The 22218-nt window shown below is 43.1% G+C and overlaps 1 pseudogene across 1 annotated transcript; it reads left to right on the top strand.

The window, feature by feature from the left end:
- Positions 1 to 9114: 9114 nt before the first annotated feature.
- On the top strand, positions 9115 to 21773 carry LOC113886739 (annotated as a pseudogene). The gene is made up of 2 exons (XR_003509539.1): positions 9115 to 9430; positions 20076 to 21773. The product of XR_003509539.1 is annotated as an ARL14 effector protein-like pseudogene (transcript).
- The last annotated feature ends 445 nt before the right edge of the window (positions 21774 to 22218 follow it).

The following is a 22218-nucleotide window of genomic DNA, read 5'->3' as shown; positions in this document are numbered from 1 at the left end:
GTAGAAGCCTTCACTGGAGGGATTTCAAGTATGGAAACAGATGAAGGAGGAAATATCTGGAGTGGTGGATCCTGCCAGGTAAGTAGAGGCCAGCTCTGACTTTCATTCTATTTCTCTTTTTTCCTTCGTTTCACCTTATGCCCAAAAGTTTGTATAAGTAGACCTTTTCTTGTGATAAAAACAATGTTTAATTTTGGACCTAATAACACTTCAGAATAAATGCAGGGAGTTCCCTGGCGGTTCAGTAGTTAGAACTCCAAGCTCTCACTGCCAAGGGCCTGTGTTTGATCCTGCTCAGGGAACTAAAATCCCACAAGTGACACAGTGCAGACAAAAAGCAAAGAAGAATCCAAGTTTTTACAGAAGTCAGAATTTGGGAGAGCATGTTTTCCAAATATGCTTACATAGGCATTACTTTTTCATTCATCAGTTCAGGGCTAACCTTGTTGTGGATGTTTGAAAAGATGGCCACAAATGCTCTGACACTCCTCCCATAAATCGGCAGGGTCTAATTCCCCCCTTCTGCCTTGAACCTGGGCTAGCCTTATTTGGAAGAAATAGAATTTAGGAGAAGTGATGCTATGTGACTTCCAAGGCCTGGCAGCTTCTGCTTAGTTCTCTCTGAATACCTGCTCTCTGGATAGCTCTCTCTTGGGACCCAGCCACCATGCTCTGAGAATCCCAGGACAAATGCAGAGGACAGGTGTAGGTACTCCGGTGGACAACCCAAACTGCATTCCTACCTGACAGCCAGGATCAGCTGCCAGGCTTGTGTAAGCCATCATGGATGTCCAGTGCAGCTGAGATTCTGATGACTGTAGGCACAGCGGACACTTGACTGCAACTGTGTGAGATACCCCAGTGAGAACTGCTCAGCTGCAACTTCCCTGAATGTCTGACCCATATAGTGGTGAGCAAGGCTAAATTTTAGTATATATAAAATTACCCTGAATTTGGGGGTAATTTGTTATACAGCAGTAGATAGCTAAGCAAAGGAAAATAACAGAATATGAAACTATATAGCAACAGAAATTGTCAAGCAAGAAAATAAAATTAAGATAATTTAGCCATGAAATGGCCCATTTGTTTTTGTTTTTGTTTTTTTTTCCCATTTAAACATGAGCATTTATAAGTTAAGAGATGTGTGTTTTCATGTTGCTCAGAGCAGAAAGACATAGATTCAGAAATGTAATTTTAACAATTAAAACTATAGATGTTTTCATGTAATCAAAATATATTGTCAGATACTGTACTAGACATCAGCACAAATTCTGTCCTCAAGGAACAAACAGTCTAGTGGGATACATGGCATGTTAAAAAACATTTCAATGAGTTTCATGTGCATAAAATCCTAACAATATTTCCAGGCACATCCTAAGTGTCATGTACCTGCAAACAAAGTAAATAAACATACATTCGCTTATTTATTCGACAAATACTTATTTATCATCTTCTCCATGGCAGGCCCCACGTGAGGTGCTCAACATTCAGAAAACTCAACATTCAGAAAACTAAGATCATGGCAGCTGATCACATCACTTCATGGCAAATGGATGGGGAAAGAGTGACAGACTTCTTTTTTGGGGGGCCTCCAAAATCACTGCAGATGGTGACTGCAGCCATGAAATTAAAGATGCTTGATTCTTGGAAGAAAGTTATGACCAATCTAGACAGCGTATTAAAAAGCAGAGACATTACTTTCCCAACAAAGGTCCGTCTAGTCAAAGCTACGGTTTTTCCACTAGTCAAGTATGGATGTGAGAGTTGGACTGTAAAGAAAGCTGAGCCCCGAAGAATTGATGCTTTTGAACTGTGGTGTTGGAGAGGACTCTTGAGAGTCCCTTGGACTGCAAGGAGATCCAACCAGTTCATCCTAAAGAAAATCAGTCCTGAATATGCAGTCCTGAATAAGGACTGATGCTGAAGCTGAAACTCCAATACTTTGGCCACCTGATGCAAAGAACTGACTCATTGGAAAAGACCCTGATGCTGGGAATGATTGAAGGTGGGAGGAGAAGCGGGCAACAGAGGATGAGATGGTTGGACTGCATCACTGGCTCGATGGACAGGAGTTTGAGTAAATTCTGGGAGTTGGTGATGGACAGGGAGGCCTGGCATGCTGCAGCGCATAGGGTCACAAAGAGTCGAACTTGACTGAGCTACTGTACTTAACCGAACATGGTGGGACCCGTGTGAAGTGCTAGAGAAAGAGTGCTGAATAAAGAGTTTACATTCAGAGGAGAGGACAGATACTGAACATTCAACAAGCACGGGTTTCCTGGAAGCATTCCTGGGATGCTTGGGAAGCCAGAGAAGGCTGCTGATCCCAGGAAAGCTAAACAAAGGCTAAGCTAGACCAGGCCAAGGCTAGAGAGATTTGGCAGCATGTCTGACAGCCAAATAACAAGAAGAGAAAAGTAGTTTACCCCAGACCCAAATGGAAATCTAATACGTAAAGTCAAATTTGGGAGAGGCCTGAAGGCCAGTGAGGCAATCAAGATCTGTTCCACAAATTCCACACTGGATCAGAAGGAAAGTCCAAGTGCAGAGACAAGCACTGGACTGCATGCATTGGACCACACATGAGAGCTCAAGAAGACAATGTTGTTGGAATAGAAGACTGGGAGCAGTGCTCAAGCCTCTGGTACTTTGGCACTAGAAATAGAGTAGAACACCCATTGCACAAACAGGTCTGGACCAAGATATGTTGCAGCTGAGGCAAACTAAGAATTAGATATGTGCTTCTGATGCTGTCCTTCCAATATTAATGCAGCCTTTTCTTACTGAGGGAGGAGAACTGGCACCAGGTTGATTTTTGTCATTTCTACTGTCTACTTCGCTAAAGTAGGACTGATTTGTAAGTTGATGGTTACAGAAATGTCACATGTGTAGATCTGAGTTAAATAGTACCATATTTCTGATTTCCATTGGAAATGGTATAACCTTTACAGATTGGTGCTCAGAGCAATTATGCACTTAGTCTGTCTTTTAACTTGGCTCTGAGTCTGAAGGATCCCAGAATACGAGTGTCTGCTAATTGCCCTGGTGTGAATGGCCAAGGGCTGGTGTGTGTGTATGTGTATGTGCATATAAATAAAAGTGTATCTGTGTGTGATTGTTTGTATGTATGTGTGTGTGTGTATGGGCATGCATGTGTCCCTCCTCCTGAACAAGGTGGATTCTACCAGGGTTAGAAATATGTCAGTAGTATTGAATCATCTAAATTTTATCACTTGCGAGTTTAGAACTCACCACTTTTTATATAGACTTTTCCCTTTTTCTTCAAACCCCAGAGCTTGGATTCAGGAGTCTGCAAACATGGAGTCCACCCAAAGATGGGCACAATAAAGGATAAACATGGTAGAGACCGAGTAGATGCTGAAGAGATCAAGAAGAGATGGAAAGAATACACGGAAGAACTGTATAAAAAAGATCTTAATGAACCGGATCACTACAATGGTGTGGTTAGTCACCCAAACCCAGACATTCTGGAGTGTGAAGCCAAGTGGGCCTTAAGAAGCACTGCTGTTAAAGCTAGTGGATGCGATGGAATTCCAAAAGAACTATTCAAATCTCTAAAGGAGGATGCCATCAAAATGTTGCATTCATTATGTCAACAAATCTGGAAGACCCAGCAGTGGCCACCGGACTGGAAAAGGTCAATCCTCACCCCAATTCCCAAGAAAGGTGGTACTAAAGAATGTTCTAACCACCAGACAATTGCACTCATTTCCCATGCTAGTAAGGTCATGCTTAAAATGTTAAATACTAGGCTTCAGAATTCGGTGAATCAAGAACTTCCAGATGTCCACACTGGGTTTAGAAAAAGAAGAGGAACTAGAGATCAAATTGCCAACAGTTGCTGGAGTATAGAAAATGCAAGGGAATTTCAGGAAAACAGCTATCTCTGTTTCATCGACTACATGAAAGCCTTTGACTGTATAGATCATGACAAACTGTGGAAAGCTCTTAGAGAGATGGGAATACCAGACCATCTTACCTGTCTCTTGAGAAACCTGTATGCAGGTCAAGAAGCAACAGTTAAAACCCTGTATGGAACAACTGATTGGTTTAAGATTGAGAAAGGAGTATGACAGGGCTGTCTGCTGTCACTCTGTCTAACCTATATGCACAGCACATCAGGAGAAATGCCAGGCTGGATGAGTTGCAAGTCTGAATCAAGATAGGCAGGAGAAACATCAACAGCCTCAGATATGCAGATGATATCACTCTAATGGCAGAAAGCAAAGAGGAACTAAAGAGCCTCTTGATGAGGGTGAGGGAGGATAGTGAAAGAGCGGGCTTAAAACTAAATATTCAAAACACTAAGGTCATGCCTTCCAGAGGATTACTGCATGGCCAATAGAGGGGGAAAAGGTGGAAGTAGTGACAGATTTCCTCTTCTTGGGCTCCAAAATCACTACAGATAGTGACTGCAGCCATGAATTCAGAAGACAGTTGCTTCTTGGCAGGAAAGCAATGACAAACCTAGACAGTGTGTTGAAAAGCAGAGACATTACTCTCCCAACAGTGGTCCATATAGTCAAGGCTATGGTCTTCCCAGTCATCATGTATGGTTGTGAGATCGGAACACCAAACAATTAATGCCTTCAAACTGTGGTGCTGGAGAAGACTCCTGAATGTCCCTTGGACCACAAGGGGTCGAACCAGTCAATATTTTTTTTTTTTTATTTTGCAATATTGTATTGGTTTTGCCATACATCAACATGAATCCGCCACGGGTGTACACGTGTTTCCCATCCTGAACCCCCTCCCACCTCCCTCCCCATACCATCCCTCTGGGTCATCCCAGTGCACCAGCCCCAAGCATCCTGTATCACACATTGAACCTGGACTGGCAATTCATTTCACATATGATATTATACATGTTTCAATGCCATTCTCCCAAATCATCCCACCCTCGCACTCTCCCGCAGAGTCCAAAAGACTGTTCTATACATCTGTGTCTCTTTTGCTGTCTTGCATACAGGGTTATCATTACCATCTTTCTAAATTCCATATATATGTGTTGGTATACTATATCCTAACCAGTCAATCTTAAGGGAGATTAAGCCTGAATATTCACTGGAAGGATTGATGCTGAAGCTGAAGCTCCAGTATTTTGGTCATCTGATGCAAACAGAAAACTCATTGGAAAAGTCCCTGATGCTGGGAAAGATCGAGGGCAGGAGAAGAGGGTGTCAGAGGATGAGATGGCTGAACGGCATCACTGATGCAATGAACATGAACTTGGGCAAACTCCGGAAGATGGTGAGGCACAGGGAGGCCTGGCGTGCTGCAGTCCATGGGGTCACAAAGAGTGGGATATGACTGGGCAACTGAACTACAAACATGGTAAAGCCATGCCTGTGATCCTTAAAGGCTGTAAGACCCCGGGCATGTTCTCAACCCCATTAAGTGGTAGTTTCCTGAGCTTTAAAATGGGGATAATAATATTTTGCTCCTAAGATTGTTGTGAAGAAAAAACAGCATACTGAAAATATTGAATGTGATTCCTGGATCATCATAAGCACTAAGTAGAAGCTCTTATGGTTAGAATTGTGGGTACTAAACAAGGGCTACAAACATCTAGATACCACCCAAACTAGGGTTTATACTCATTTCCCAACATTACAGCGTGCCTTATAAATAGTTAAAATACTAAACAAACTGTAGATATAACTAAAGCAACCCACTTAAAATGGTTCATCACTTGCTACTTTACAATGTTCTCTAAAACTAGTCAATTATCTTCTGGACAAACAGATGGCCTTTCCTCATCTTAATATACGTAGAATGATTTTGTGAACACAAGCTGATCTGTCTTAAAAATCTAAGCATTCTTTTATCTCTACATAAATTAGTAATTCAAAACAAAATTTTTAAAGAACAAACTTCCATTTTGCTAAAAACGAGAGTCCATTAACGGATGCCTTTAAACTTAGCAAGCTCTCCAGCCATCTTATCGGTGGGTTTTTGTTGTCTCCCTCAAATGCACACTGATGGCCAGGCCTCAGCAGCATCAGATGCAATGAGATGCAGCTAGCCAACAGTCCAGGACCACCTTCTTCCTGGGCTAGATTTTAACACTTCTATGCTGCTGCTGCTAAGTCACTTCAGTCGTGTCTGACTCTGTGCGACCCCATAGACAGTAGCCCACCAGGCTCCCCCGTCCCTGGGATTCTCCAGGCAAGAACACTGGGGTGGGTTGCCACTTCCTTCTCCAGTGCAGGAAAGTGAAAAATGAAAGTGAACTCGCTCAGTCATGTCCGACTCTTAGCGACGCCATGGATTGCAGCCCAGCAGGCTCCTCCGCCCATGGGATTTTCCAGGCAAGAGTACTGGAGTGGGGTGCCATTGCCTTCTCCATAACACTGCTATAGTGGACATTTAACCCATTAATTAATGATGAAAAAGGAAGGGATAAGAGTGCTATATTCTGACATCAATAGTTTCAAAGAGCCTAATGAGACTGTTTGGAAGGCATACTAGGATGCCTTCCAAAATTGATTAGCTCTACCATTGATGGGAGTAACTGAAGAAAACATTCAGCACAGTTTGATTCAACAGTTCTTTTCTGAACTGCCCATGAGTCCTGAAACTGAAGTTCATCTGGAGTTTATTTATACCATGTTTACAGAGATCCTGAACCATGAAAAAGAGCAGCTCCTTATCACCGACTGCTCCATCTGTTCATCTATTCATCCATCACTCTATCCATCCATTCATCCATTACCCAGCTGCCCCACAAATACTTACTGAATGCTTTTCCTCTCATGGAGCTTACCAAGAATGATGAGATATAATATGGAGCTATTATTCTAGAAATAACAATAAATAAAATAAATGAGGGGTGAAGGAATACAGTGCAGTATATGTGTGCAAATTTAAATAGGAGAGAAGGGATGGTCTCAGTAAGTAGGCAATATTTGGGCAACAACCTGAAGGAGGTGAGGAAATAAACCATGCATATGTCTGAAAGAAGAATGTTCCATATAGAGAAACAGCATGTGCAAAGCTGAGTGTGTACTTTGTGAGATGGAGAAATACCAAGGAGGCCTAACATAGCACAATTCCACTGGTCGATGAGACCAGAAAGCCCTGGTATTTTCCCACACTGTGTTATCCTGGGTTCCCTGGAAAACAGAGCCTGAAGAAAGGTTTAAATGCTAAAGCTTTCGTGGGAGGTATAATCCATGGCAGCTAAAGTGAGGAGAAAAGAGGGAGATTCAAATACAAGGTGAGGGGCTTCCCTGGTGGTCCAGTGGCTAAGACTCCACACTCCCAAAGCAGGGGGCCTGGGTTCAGCCCCTGGTCTGGGAACTAGATCCTGCATGCCGCAAAGAAGAGTTCACACGCCACAACTAAAGATCCCACGAGCCACAAAGAAGATTCCGAGCAGCCAAATAAATGAATCAATATTCAAATATAAGATGATGTCCTGTGATACTGGTCACTGCTTCCCAACAAACTTTCCATCAAACACTATGAGAGAAACTGCTGATTCTCTCAGGTGTCTCCACCTGGTACCAAGATGAAAAGAAAGAACTGTGCCCCATTACAGCCCATCAGAGAGGGAACGCATAGGGAACTTAGCTGCTGACTCTCTGCTGTCTCCTGTCTCTACACTGATCAGAGTTTGTCCCATCGACATTAACTTCCTTGCACTTCTACAAAGAAAATCATAAGACCTGTGCACTTTATTCTGTGTAAAAATAAAGATAAATTTCTCTTGAATACTAACAAACGACAAATAGTCTGTTGCTTCAGCCTAGGTCCCAAAGAGAAGATGATGTGTGGCAGGACTAGTGAAATAAACCTTTGTTGATATACGCCACTGAAATTTTAGAGTCAATTTTTGTTGCAGCATAACCTAGCATATCCTGATTGACACAAGGATTCACTGCCCCATTAGCACATTAATGACATGAGGTTTTCAGTAAAGACATCTACTTAATGTTATTTAATCCAGTATTCTCAAACTGTTTTCATTAGTGAATATTCTTTCCACAGAGCACCTTAATATAATGGAAGTAGTTTGACAAAACACCATCTGTATAATCTTCTGCAAGGACAGTGGGCAACACACCCTACTGTGCAATAATTAAAATATTCCCAGATCTTAGCAGTTTGGGTATGAATGATGTCACATTTTTATGCCCAAACTGGACTTCCCGGGTGACGTGGTGGAAAAGAATCCATCTGCCAATGCAGGTACACTGGTTCAATCCCTCCCTGTCCATATGCCCTGGAGCAACTAAGTCGGTGAACCACAACTACTCAGCCCAAGTGCCCTAGAACCAGTGCTCCGCAAGAGAAGCCACTGCAATGAGAAGCCCCAGTTCTCCCCAACTAGAGAAAGCCCCTGAGCAGCAACAAAAATCCAGCACAACAAAATATTAACTAAATAAAATTTACAAAACACACATTTATGCCCAAATTAAGGATTCCTAGCCCAAGACTACTGTTCTGCTGCATCCCACAGGCCAGCAAGGCCTCACTTGCCCAGTTTCACGAGCAAAGAAAGGGCCCTAAGTCAGCGACAGAGACGAAGACATCATGGTTTACCTGATGGAGGACCCTGCCTGTCTCCAGCAAGGTCCTGGAACAACATCCCATCGTGTGCAACGCTGGAGCAAGCAGGCAGGACGGACACGTTGGCAGGTTTCACTGCTGGTGGCTGGGGGAAACCAGGATTACCAATTGTATGGGAATTGACCTCAGGTGATCCCTGCCAGGCAGATGCCCTGGAGAAGGAAATGGCTACGCTCGTCTGGAGAATGCCTAGCAGGCTACAGTCAAAGACTGGGACATGGCTGAACATGCATGCGTGCAGTAACGCAGGCACCCACGCACACAGGGGCCCATGCACGCACGCGCTCAGGCACCCGCTTACGCACGCAGGAGGCCAAGCACGCAGCCATGCACCCACACACGCAAGCACATAGGTACCCACGCACCCATGCACGCGATCAGGCACTCGCACATGCTCGCGGACGACCTTGCAAGTACGCATGCGCACAACACACGCGCACACAAGCGCCCACGCATCATCACATAAGAACCCATGCTCGTGGCACCCAAGTCTACCGTTGCGTGGCAACGGCTGATCGCGGAAAGCAGTTGAGGGGCCGACTCCTCATCAGCCGTTTGCTAAGCTATAGGTAGCTGGGCCGTGGGGCAAGGAGGTGGGAAGGTTTGTCCTGTGAGTAGGGTGTAGGTGGAGTAGGCACTAGTCAGACCAGGGAGAGACAGAGAGCAAGAACACAGCCATTTTGAGTGGCTTGCTCTTCCAACTTCCATTAGAAATTCCTCGATGCCCCTGGGACTTCACAGGGCAAGTATCTTACAGGTAGTTAGGAAAACGCTTGTCCATGTTCTTCTGAGCTGTGTTTGTTTCACGTACCTATTGGTACTTCGTGGTTGCAAGGTAGGCACCTATTTCTCTTTCTCTTCTATGACTTGCCATTCTCCAGCACTCACTTTAAGGTCCTATAGCCCCAGTGCTATGTTATGGTCTCAGAAAGAGTCGGTCTGGGGAACATAACCCTTCTTGCCCTTTTTTACTTTATCTTGAGAAATTTTCTTTTCATGTTGTATCTCCTCTGCAAAATAATCACCTAACCCCTTCTTGGGCCCAACATGTCAGAACCTCTGATGAACAGAGCACCTTCAGCCATTAGGCACTGACCCCTCCCTCTAGGGGGCCCCAGAACTCTCATCAGATCAGGCACAGGGCAGACACCAGGTTAAGAATTTGTCTTCCGTCACCCCTCTATCCAGAGATCTTTCCTCTTTTGCCTCTCAGATGAAAGGGACCTTAAATCAACTCGGGTAAGGCCAGGACGGGCTTCCCTTATGGCTCAGTGGTAAAGAACCTGCCTGCCAATGCAGGAGATGTGAGAGACACAGGTTCAATCCCTGGCTTCGAAAGATCTCCTGGAGAAGGAAATGGTAACCCACTCCAGTATTCTTGCCTGGGAAATTCCATAGGCAGAGGAGCATGGCCGGCTACAGTCCATGGGGTCTCAGAGTCGGACACTTCTCCTCCTCCCTTCCTCCCTCATCACTTCTCACCAGAAGTCTGTCTTTCCCACAAGGGCTTAGTGGGACTAAGGGTAAATCCAGCATGGCTTCTGTGGTGGGAGGGGTGATGAGGAGAGGGAGGGGGGAATAAATCTGATCCTGAAAATAGATTGAAATTTAAAATGCAACTGGAAATAAGACCTGGAGCAAAGTCACTAAATGATTGATGAGTAAACTTAGTAACTAAGTCAACCTACTTTCTTTGCATACAACTTTCCCCCTGAGAATAATCAGCAGAATTCTAAGAAAAGTATTTGCCAAAGTTATCTTATATTTAGTTATCCATAATTCTGTGCAGTGCACAGAGGAAGAAAAAGAAAACCTGGTAAGATGGCCAGGTTCAAGTCTTGCCTGATAACAGAGGTGAATTTTGTGGCTGTTTTGATTATAATTTTTGAGCTAGAAATCAATAGTTCTTCCCTGTAGAACTTACCAGAAAGAACTTGGCTGACAGCATGTATAGTGATGAAAGTTTTTTGTAGGCATACTTTTTAGGCAAAAAGAAAGTAGTGCTTTCACTGGTAAAGCATTGCCTTTGTGACAGTTAATGAAGTCTTTCTCTCCAAGGCAGAAGCGGGATAAACAGGCCATGGTGGATTGGGCTCTACCCCTCAAATATAAAGGGGTGGCTGATGAGTTGCTTACACAGGTGAGCAGGAGTAGTGAGAATTCCTACTGTGAGCTGGTCCACCTGCTTCCAGTGAGGACTCTCTCCTCAGAGGGGATTGCCCTTAGGCAGAGTGTCATGTGGAGTCAGTCACTTCTTAGCGGAGACCTCAGATTCCTCATTCTTGAAGATTTCTACAAAAGAAAGCTATTTCCACACCCTCGTGAGTGCTCCAGGAGATGCAAACGGAGTGAGCCAGGGACCCTTTGTTTTGATACCTCCTACCAACCATAGCTTCACACAACTCTCATTAGTTACCCTGCCTTTGAACTCCTGTCTGGAGGCAGGCACACTGAACCCGTTCCAGATACCTGACCCAGTTGATCATTTCCTCTTATTGTTAGTAAATCATCAGGTTGGCATTTGTGATAAAAAGCAGGAAAGTGGGGGAAGAACTAGAGATAGTAGACACTTACTCTTTGATTGCCTGGAATGACTGCTTTCCTTAAATATGCATTGTTTATTTGAAAATATTCAATGAAATCTCCTAGGTAATATTTGATCACAGGTAAAGCGTCTGCCTGCAATGCGGGAGACCTGGGTTCGATTCCTGGGTTGGGAAGATCCCCTGGAGAAGGAAATGGCAATCCACTCCAGCACTCTTGCCTGGAAAATCCCATGGACTGAGGAGCTTGGTGCAGGCTACTATCCATGGGGTCGCAAAGAGTCGGGCACAACTGAGCGACTTCACTTTCACTTTCACTTTCAGTACCCTTGCAAATTTTTTATTGATAAATAGTGTACATACAGAAAAGTGCATGTAACCTAAATGTAAAGCTCACTGAACTTTCAGAACTTGAAACATGCTGTGGCCAATAACCAGATCAATAGAGAGGACTTGGGATTTCCCTAGCAGTCCAGTGGTTAGGACTCCGTGTTTCTACTGCAGGGGGCATGGTTTCAATCTCTGGTCTGGGAACTAGATCCCACAAGCCACATAGCGCAAGTAAGTAAATAAATCTTTACCCACAACCCCAGAAGCCCCCTCCCCCAAATACTCATTCCAGACACAGCTTCTCCCCCTTGGGGTAACCAATAGCCTGACCCCTAATAGCAGAGATTCCTTTTGCCTGCCTCTGTACTCTATACAGTAGAAACTTATAGCCTGCTCTCTTTTTTCTTGACTTCTCTGAGTCCGCATTCTGTTTGTGAGAGCCTTCCTTATTACTCTGTGTAGTGATACATTGTTTCTTCTCATTGCTGCACAGCAATATAAATACACTAGAATGTGTTTATCTGCTTTCCTGTTGATGGACCTTTGGGTAGTTTCCAGTTCAGTGCTGTTACAAACACCCAAATTCATGTCCTTTTATCAACACACGTATGCACTGCTTTGGGATATGTACCCAGGAATTACTGGGTCATAGGGTAAGCAGGTGTTCAGCTTTAGTAGGTATCAACTGTTAGCAAACAGTTTCTTTGTGGTTGTACCAGTTTGCACTTCCACTAGCAGTGATGAGACTACTGGTTGCTCTACAGCCTCTCCTAAAATGTACTCAGATCACTTCCCTACCTACTAAGGGATGTGGTATCGCTGCTGCTGCTGCTGCTGCTGCTGCTGCTGCTAAGTCGCTTCAAGACACAGAAGCCCACTTGGCTCCCCCGTCCCTGGGATTCTCCAGGCAAGAACACTGGAGTGGGTTGCCATTTCTTTCTCCAATGCATGAAAGTGAAAAGTGAAACGAAAGTCGCTCAGTCGTGTCCTACTCTTAGCAACCCCATGGACTGCAGCCTACCAGGCTCCTCCGTCCATGGGATTTTCCAGGCAAGAATACTGGAGTGGGGTGCCATTGCCTTCTCCGTGGTATTTCTAGTGGCTCAAAATCCAGATTCTTGAACTAGACTTTCTGGGTTCAAATTCCTGCTTCATCCTTTAATAGGTGTGTGACCTTAGACACCTTACTTAATTTTTCTGTGCCTCAGTTTTTTTCTTCTGTAAAATGAGGACAATAACTAGATCATCTACCTCATAGAGTTAAGGATTAAATGAGTTAATGCATGTAGAACACTAAGGATAGTGGCTGGCACATAGACAATACTCCATAAATCTTAGATATTACTTTCACTCAAATGCATCGAAAAAAAAATCAGTTGCCACCAGTGCAGTAAGAGAGTTGCGTATCTTACTGTAAAAGAAATAGAAAGTTTCCCACATATCCTGGGAGGCAGTCAGATAAGTGCCACAAGGGGTCTCTGTATGCAGGAGCAAGATAGCATGCATGTCTCCATCTCGGGCTATGCCAGTCACAGGTAATCCTTGGGAACTTGTAGGTGCAAATTAAACTAGAATGTCAGTGCTCCAAAATATTCATAGGAGAGTAGGAACCATGTATACAATCACTATAAATGACAATCTGGGCTTTGTTTATTTGGCCCATGAAGCCACTGACATCTCTCCTCTTTAAGTTAGCAAATAACAGTTTTAGTGAATTCTTTACAAACTCTATAAACTTTTACAGTCTAGCCCTTGGAAAACTCCACTTTAGGAATTAACATAGATGTGGATTTCATTAAATAACTATACATTCAGTAAATATTCCACGGAGGAAAGAGAAATGGTAAAGAATGATGATAGGAGAGTAGGTAGGAAGTTCAAAGACATGCAAAGCTGACACTCCAGTCTCCATGAGTGAGTCATTGGCTGGAATTGGCTTTTAATGTTAAATATCAGCAAATCAGCAAATACATTTTCCGTGTCCATCTTCTAGCTTTTGTTGTTGTTGTTGAGTCGCTCCGTCGTCTCTCTTTGCAACCCTGTGGACTGCAGCCCACCAGGCTCCTCTGTCCATGGGATTCTCCAGCCAAGAATACTGGGGTGGGTTGCCATGCCCTCCAGGGGATCTTCCCCACCCAGGGATGGAACCCACATCTCCTGCATTAGCAGGTGGATTCTTTACCACTGAGCCACCAGGGAAGCCCATCTTCTATTACAGCTTGCACTGTGTTTAGCTGCTCAGTTGTGTCCAGCTCTTTGCGACCCAATGGACTGCAGCCTACCAGGCTCCTCTGTCCATGGGATTTTCCGGGCAAGAGTACTGGAGTGGGTTGCCATTGCCTTCTCCACCAGTGTAGCTTAGTGGGTCACAACTCTGGCTGCCTATTAGACTCACCTGGGGGGACTTCCCTGGTGGTCCAATGGTTGGGACTCTAAGCTTCCACTGTAGACGGGGGTGGGTGAGTGACCAGTGTTTGTCCCCTGATCTGGGAACTAGTATCCCACACACTACTCAGTGTGGTCAAAGAAAATAAAATTACCTGGAGAACTTTAAAAAATTCACATTTCCCCCACCAAAAAAAAATGTTCAGCTTCTCACCCAGAAATGTTGATTATGTTTGTTTGTCAGCAGGGCCCAGAACTTTTTTCTTTCTCAAGGTCTCCAAGTGGTTCTAATGGGCAGCCAGAGACGGGAAATATTTCCTTCTCAGTGTCACTGCAACAATCCTGGCAGTGCTTTCTGAATGGTTGTCTCTTGCAGTGGGGTCACAGGGAGGATCCTGCGTAGTTTCTGTGGAGTCTGTCTGGTTTAGTCAAGAAAAGTTCAAAACACTGGCTCAACTGGTTTTTATCTGGTACATTTTCTCTCCTACCTATAACCTCAGAATATTCCAATCTATTTTAAGCCCTCCTGTGGTTTCTAAAGCACAATACTTTCCGAACTGAAGACTTACCATTTCAAATCTCATGGGCTATGATTCAATCCAGAGCAGAGCTAAACAGAACTTAAGTATCCCAATTAGGAATTGGATTGAAAAAAGACCCGGGAAAGTGCCCTTCATAAAAGAGTGAAATTGTGCTTTATGTGGTGGTGTTGCTATCACCTGTGGTTTCAACTGCAGGAAAAATAGGAAAAAGCCATGGAACAATCATTGTATTGGGTCGGCCAAAAAGTTCATTCTGGTTTTTCCATGAAATGTCACCCAAAATGAAACCCAAATGAACTTTTTGGCCAATGCAATATTTGAACATGGGTACATGTGAATTTGAGTTTCTGGCTCAGCCACTTGTTAGCTATGAGTCCTTGCCTTCTCTGAGCAGATGTTTCATGAAAGATGGAAGCATTAGCAGATCTCAGAAGGAAATTTTGTAGATTTAAAGGAGCTAATGTTAGCGGTGCTTGGCAAAGAGTGAGTCTCAAGTAAATGGCTGTTACCCTCATGTGTTATTCCTCTAAAGCTATGATGCTTCTGCATAGCAAACACCCCACCCCTAAATCTTACTGGTTGTCTAAGATACCACTGATGTTCTTACTCATGTGTCTGTGGGTCACTTATGGCAGCTCTGCTTAAGGCTATGAATCAGACTGAGGTCTGTTCATATGTGTCTCATTTTGCAGTCAGCAGCTTCCTGGGGTATGCACTTCTCATGGCAGATGACAGAAATACAAGAAGACCTTGGCAGAAATTTGCAATGCCCTTTAATATCTCAGTGCAGAACTCATTAATGATCACTTGTGCCTATTTTCCCTTAGCCCGAGCAAGTCATATGGCGAATTTCAAGGACAATGGGATGGAGAAGTGTAATCTACCTAGTGAAACTATGGCACAATACAGAGAATAGAAGGAAAAATTATGAACAAATAATACATTCTTCCACACTTCCCTTCTGCAGAGCGTCAACAGAGTAGAAAAGAAGGGTGGGTAAGGAGGGAAGAAATAAATAGTTGGATCCCGTAGGAACTCTACCTTGTGCCTCATTTGTAAGCACTTGTCTGGCCTCCTTTGTAGAACTGCTCCAGCATTCCTTGCAGGCACAGAAAAGCAATTCTGTGGGCGTGGCAGCCTTCTGGATCCTCCCCCACTCCAGGTATTTGTGATGAGGGACACATTTCTCAGAGACAGTCTAGAATTCACCAGAAGCCTTCTTAAATTCTGCTTGCAAGAACACATCTAATTTTATTTAGGAAGACAAACAGAAGCAAGAGCTGGTGAAATTCAGCAAAAACAGACTATACTATATGCCAGTTGTCAAAATAACCAGATCTTTGTCTAAATTCAACCCCTTCTCTTTACCCTTTCAACAACTTTTTAATGTATGGGCGCTGTCTCTTATGATTTGCTCCAAATGACATCATCTCTTCTCCAGTATATAATAAAGTGTCCGCCTCTTTGCGACCCTGTGGACTGAAGCCCACCAGACTCCTCCGTCCATGGGATTCTCCAGTCAGGAGTAATGGAGTGGGTTGCCATTTCCTTCTCCAGGGGATCTTCCTGACCCAGGGGCCAAACCTGGATCTCCAGCACTGCAGGCAGACCCTTTAACCTCTGAGTCACCAGGGAAGCGCAATATTTCTTTGAGCCCCTTTTTTGGGTGGGGGGTGGGGGAGGCAAGAATACTGGAGTGGGTTGCCATTCCCTTCTCCAGGAGATCTTCCCGACCCAGGGATTGAACCCGGGTCTCCCGCATTGTAGGCAGACGCTTTACCGTCTGAACCACCAGGGAAGTCTTGAGTGTGCTATAGCTGAACATAAAATAGACACATCTGTTCAGCTGCCTGGTGATTTTACTTGTAGTATCCAGCAAATTGAGCTATTACAGTGCTCCTGCAGTAAAAGGTCTCATTGTAACCTGATTCTATTTTCTTTTATTGAGAATCAGTTTTGTGTTTCGTTCACAGCTATTCATAACTAAACTTTGAGTTTCTCCACCAGTCTTGATGCCTGTTTCTAAAACAAATACTGTGCCTTAAAATTGGCCTACACAGATATTTTGCTTAATTGAAGAGTGAAAGATTTTTACCCCAATTTATTCATTTTTGTTTCTATATTTTTTAATGTATCTGACATGTGTGATATTATGAGTATATACACCATAACTCTCCCCACAATCCTCAGGCATGTCACATCTTCAGACTTCTACTAATGTGCTTGGCATATTTCCAGGCCAAGGTGAAATCTGAATTTGCATACTCAAGACTTCCCAGAAACTCTCAGCTGCTCTGATGTCCTCACTTCTTTACCCGCACCTCTGTATCACTCTGGGTATCATTGGGTCCATGAAGTTATCTGCATTTGATTAACTGAGTGGAAGCAGAGATAGGCCTCTGAAGGAGGATCTCAAATACATGAAGTTCACCTCTATTCTTTGTATTTCAGATGCATGATATTTGTAAGTCACTTATTTCTAGTTGCACATCTGATAGAAGCTTTGCTTCCTCCATATACACAAACACGTTGTCACATATTATATCGTGATGATAGAAATAATTGCAAAGGTAAAGTAAATGATGGCAGTGGTTACATTGTAAACAACTTAGAACAGGTCTTTGTTATGAGAGAATATGTAAGGAAAGGGTTTATTGAAGTATGAGAGAGAGTCGTATCAAAATCAGGGCGACCATTCCTAGTAAGAAGACCAGGTATGTATGCCCAAAGGCATAAGTGGTTTCAACGTATTCATACTGAGGATAATTTTGGGGCGTAGGAATGAAAAAGCAGGATAGATGGTGAATCATACAAGTATCTTTGTAGAAAATGTCTCAGATCATCCTTTCGTTTGGTAAAATTAAATAATAGAAATCATTACACACATAAAGATGGAATTTGTCATGTGATATGAATGAGTAAAGTACTTAAAATTATCACAAAATGTTCTTTTCACCAGGCCATCAAGCTCTTTCCCTTGTTTTTTCACATTTTCTTTTGTGTCCTTCAGTAACTGGGTTTTGGACTGTACTTGATTTATATCCTGTTAGTATCATGTACAGAGAAGGCAATGGCACCCCACTCCAGTACTCTTGCCTGGAGAATCCCAGGGACGGAGGAGCCTGGTAGGCTGCAGTCCATGGGGTCACGAAGGGTCAGACACGACTGAGCAACTTCACTTTCACTTTTCACTTGCATGCATTGGAGAAGGAAATGGCAATCCACTCCAGTGTTTTAGCCTGGAGAATCCCGGGGATGGCAAAGCCTGGTGGGCTGCCGTCTATGGGGTCGCACAGAGTCGGACACGACTGAAGCGACTTAGCAGCAGTAGCATTCATTTTTGTAAAGGCCACTGCTTGAAGGACTCTGGACTTGTGTGTGCAATTGTGACTGCAATAAATAGGGCACAATTCCTAGCATATATGATAGGCTCCAGATCAATATTTGTTGAATGAATGGAAAAAAATAGTGGCTTTAGACTGAATTATGGTGGCAAATTTGCACATGCACACACACACACACACACACTCTTTTTTTTTTTACCATTATGGGGATGAACTGGAATACTTTAAGATGTAAAGCTTAGTTCTGGAGAAGGGAATGGTAACCCACTCCAATATTCTTGCCTGGAAAATGGAACGAGGAGCCTGGAGGGCTATAGTCCATGGGCTTGCAAAGAGTTGGACACAACTGAGTGACTGAGCGCCTCACTAAACTGGGGGTAGGGGTGCAGAAAAAAGATAAAAACCTTAGTTCTAAATAGGGATGCCTCTAATGATATTTGATTATTACGAACCCCACCCCCACCCCCATCCCCCATAGGGTTCTCTGAATCTGAACTGGAGCACCTTTCCCTGTCCTTGCAGTGAGCTGCAGACACTTGATCTCTCCAGTGGAAATTGACAACCTTTGCCGGCAGAAACCTGGTCTTATATCATCTTTGAAGTTCTCACTGCACCTAATTTAGGACATACCCATAGAGAAGGTACTATTAGTATCCCCATTTTCAGATGAGGAAACTGAGGTTAAGCAACTGAAGTCATTTTAAGTTAAAGTCAGATAGTTAGTGGTGAAGACAGTGCTAGTATCTGATCCCTGGCAGTGTGATGCCTGAGGCTCCTCTGCCTAGGGTAATGTATCAGAAAGGTAGCTGCTACCCTTTTTTTCCCCCCAAAAAAGTAAGGTAGTCAACTATGAAATTACAACTCAAAGAATAAGAGTAACAAAACAACTAAATGTTCTAGACCTGCCAAGACATTGGAGTAACTTAGAAATTATTAAACTGTATTATTTCTGTCCTGGGTATTTACTCAACAAGATCCTGGCAAATAAATCCAATTCAAGAGACAGATTCAGGGGAATCATTTGCTTTTCCCTCTCTGTAGACACTAGATCGTTCAAGTGAAAAGGAAGACCTAAAAGGAACCTGTTGTGTGAAATTAGAAGTATGGATCAAACAGAGTGTGGCCAGTCCTCTGGAATTGCCTGAAACTCTCCAGTGAGAAGCAAAGGGAATTTTTCTCTAGTATGGTGATCCTCTCACAGCTGATGCCCCATCCTCTCTCTTCCTTTCAGCCAGTTTGCTTCTTGAAGCTAGGCAGAACATCCTTAAAGAAATGGGCGTCCTCTGCCTCTCTACTTTCAATTATCAGTAGTTTGGGAAGCTTTGTGGAGTCTGTAGGACATGGGCCAATTAGGAGAGAAACAGAGGGATGGGGGCAGTGGTGAGGGAAGAGACATACAGACGGAGACAATGAGACATGGAGAGACACGAAATGACACTGAAAGTCCTTGAGAATGTACTGACTTTAGAAAGCCTTTTGAAAACCAATCACGAATTCAATATGATGAATTATCTTAAAGTAGCTTGTAGAGTGTTGCCTGAGAAGAACTGGAGGTCACTTCCAATGAAATAAATAAACCACAGCTAATGTGCTGATGTTTTAAAGAGAAAAGGCAATTGCTAAAAATGCCCATCCAATTTCCATGACTTACTACACTCAGAAACAAGGACTACGTTTATTGATCTGAAGTGGTTCAAACAGTATTTTCTTTGTTCAAACCAATTTAGCTGGAGGAAAAGTCAAGAGTTTGCCTTGTGTGGGGGCGGTGGGGGGGGGGGACTGTGGAGAGAAAGAGATTCTTTACATAAAAACCTGTTGTTTTTCTATCCTAGGGCCACTCACCTAAGAAGAATAACTGGGTTTCTATTCAAGCAAAGCAATTTTTGCCCCTAATCACTATTGGTTTAGCTCCAGGCCCTTGAGACTCAAAGCAGGTTTGGAATTAGCAATATCAGTACAATCTGGGCATACATTAGAAAGGTAGACTCTCTGGCCCCACCCCAGTCCTAACTGAATCATAATCTAGTTAATCATAATCATAATCATGAAACGATTCATATGCACATTAATGTTTGAGAAGTACTAGTCTAGACAAACATGGTTATTTAAACATTTGATAGACAAAAGAGATGGTTAAATAAAGGAGGAAATACTATCTGATAAAAGCACTTTTGTCCAAAGATTTGTTGGTGTTGATAAACTTGCTCCTATCCACTTAAGCCAGGTTTGAAGTAAAAACTTAATAGGCCCATTCTGAAATGACTTTTACCAGCTCCAGCGTCCTCATGGTTGACTGAGCTCCAACAATTGGTTGCTGACTTTGTTTGTGTCCCCAGGTGAGCAGAAATGAGTGAACAAGCAGAAAAGAGCAGTTCCGTGCGAGAGAGACCTGCACGTCAAAGTTCTCCTGAGAAACCAAGTGAGAAGGAACTGAAGCAAAAGAAACGGTTGGATCGGCAGTTAAAACGGTTGTCATTTCAAAATCCCGGGCCTCAGGTAGCCAACTTTAATCCTGAAATAAGGCAGCAGATAAAGAAAGGGCAAATGGCAAAGAAGAATGAGTTTGTTTCTGTAAAACGCGAAGGCAACAAGTATGACAAAAAGGGCAGGCTCACCTTCAATGAGGCTGACCTGTGTGACTGCCTTGATGAAGACTGCCTGGGTTGCTTCTACCCGTGCCCCAAGTGTAAGTCCACCAAGTGCGGGCCCATTTGCCGCTGCAACCGCCGCTGGGCCTATGACACCATAGTCAATGAGAATGGGGAGGTCATCAGCAAGATGCCATTCGACCTCTCCGAATAGGACCAGCCCTCCAGGCTGATCAATTTTCTCTGCTTTGCAGTTAAACCAGCCTCTTTCTCCTGGATGAATTTTAGGACTGGGGGAAGAAAGTTTTAAAAATATAGTTTAGACTAGTGTTCTCTGAAGCCATAGAACCCTGTGTAATGCACTGTCCTTTAACTTTCCTGCTGTGATGACTCAGATTCCTCCCCTGGTATCCAGCAACTCCATTGCTACTCTGCTCTCAGATTAAAAATCCCTTTCCTCTTTGCTGGTACCTTAGGAGATGGAGTTTTAGGATTTTTAGAATTCTGTAGCTGAGAGCTTGTCTTGACATAGAACATATGTTTATAATAGCTAGCTACCGTTAGGATCTTACACTTCATCAATTCTAAATCAGAATTGCTATTTGGATTGACTTGGCACTACATACTCATAGTCTCATTTTTTAGTGTTACTGTTTTAACAATACTAAAATGAAATTTGGTTTAAAAAAAAAAAAAAAAACCTTTAATAGGCCACGTGGCCCAACATATGAGCACAAAAGCAGAGATTCAATTTAAGTGATATCCAAAATGCCAACTGGAAGCAGACTTCAAAGGACAAATTTTAATCTAATTGTTACATAGAAATGATTTAAAAGCATTTTTTTTTTTTTTTGGTGGCTAAGATTACCAGCCACACAGAACTGGCCAAGGTGGTACAAAATTCCTAAGGCCTAAGTTGCATTTGGTCTTGGAGGTACAGGATTTAAGGCAATTCAGCTAGAGTTTCTGCTGACCTCAGTGAAGATACCATCTCAGAAGACTGACGTGGAACATCTGGGACAGGTTTGGCAGCTATTGTGCAAAACTGTTTTTAGGGAAAATCTCTATGAAAATGTTCACACCCACAGCGTCATCGGGAAAGTTTCTCTTCATTCATCTTTGATACCGAGTTTTATTCAAATGGTCTGTAAGGAGAAAATTGCTTTTTCCACTTTTCCATGTTTACTTCTCATGAACATTTAATTGCTTCTTTTGAAGCTTTGGATTCAGCACAAAGAGACTTTCCATTGAGCACATTTGTGCAGGCACTGGCTGAGGCTGCAGACTGTGGGCTATAAATAGACGGAAGGCCCCTATCTCCATCCCACCAAATGGCTATGTATGTTTACCCACTAGAAAAAATTCACCTGAGACCACTTTTGCCTCTGACTAACTCACCCAATATCTCTGTGTGGCAAATTCATGAATAAAAAGCATTTAATTTTCTTTACTTTGATTTTTGTGTGTGTCAGAAAGTGTGTGTGTTTTGGACCCAAGAGAAAAAAAAAAAAACTTTTCCACCCTTCCCTGAACCAAATACATGTTTTGTTGTTTGGCAAACACCAATCACTTTCCATCAGAAATTCCTGATAATAGTGATATTAGGTTGGCGCAAAAGTTTTGCCTCATCCGCCATATTCACCTGACTTCTTGGCAACCGCCCACCACTTCATCAAGCATCTTGACAACGTTTTGTGGGGGAAGGGCTTCCACAACCAGCAGGAGGCAGAAAATGCTTTCCAAGAATTTAATCAAATCCTGAAGCACAGATTTTTTAAAAATTATTCATTGATTTTTAAAATTTATTTTTTAATTGAAGAATAATTGCTTTACAGAATTTGTTGTTTTCTTTCAAACCTCAACATGAATCAGCCATAAGTATACATATGTC

This window comes from Bos indicus x Bos taurus, chromosome X, assembly GCF_003369695.1.
Source record: "Bos indicus x Bos taurus breed Angus x Brahman F1 hybrid chromosome X, Bos_hybrid_MaternalHap_v2.0, whole genome shotgun sequence".
In the NCBI taxonomy this organism is placed as follows: Eukaryota; Metazoa; Chordata; class Mammalia; order Artiodactyla; family Bovidae; genus Bos; species Bos indicus x Bos taurus.
Note: the sequence above shows the minus strand (reverse complement) of the source record. Positions and strands in the feature narration are given on the sequence as shown.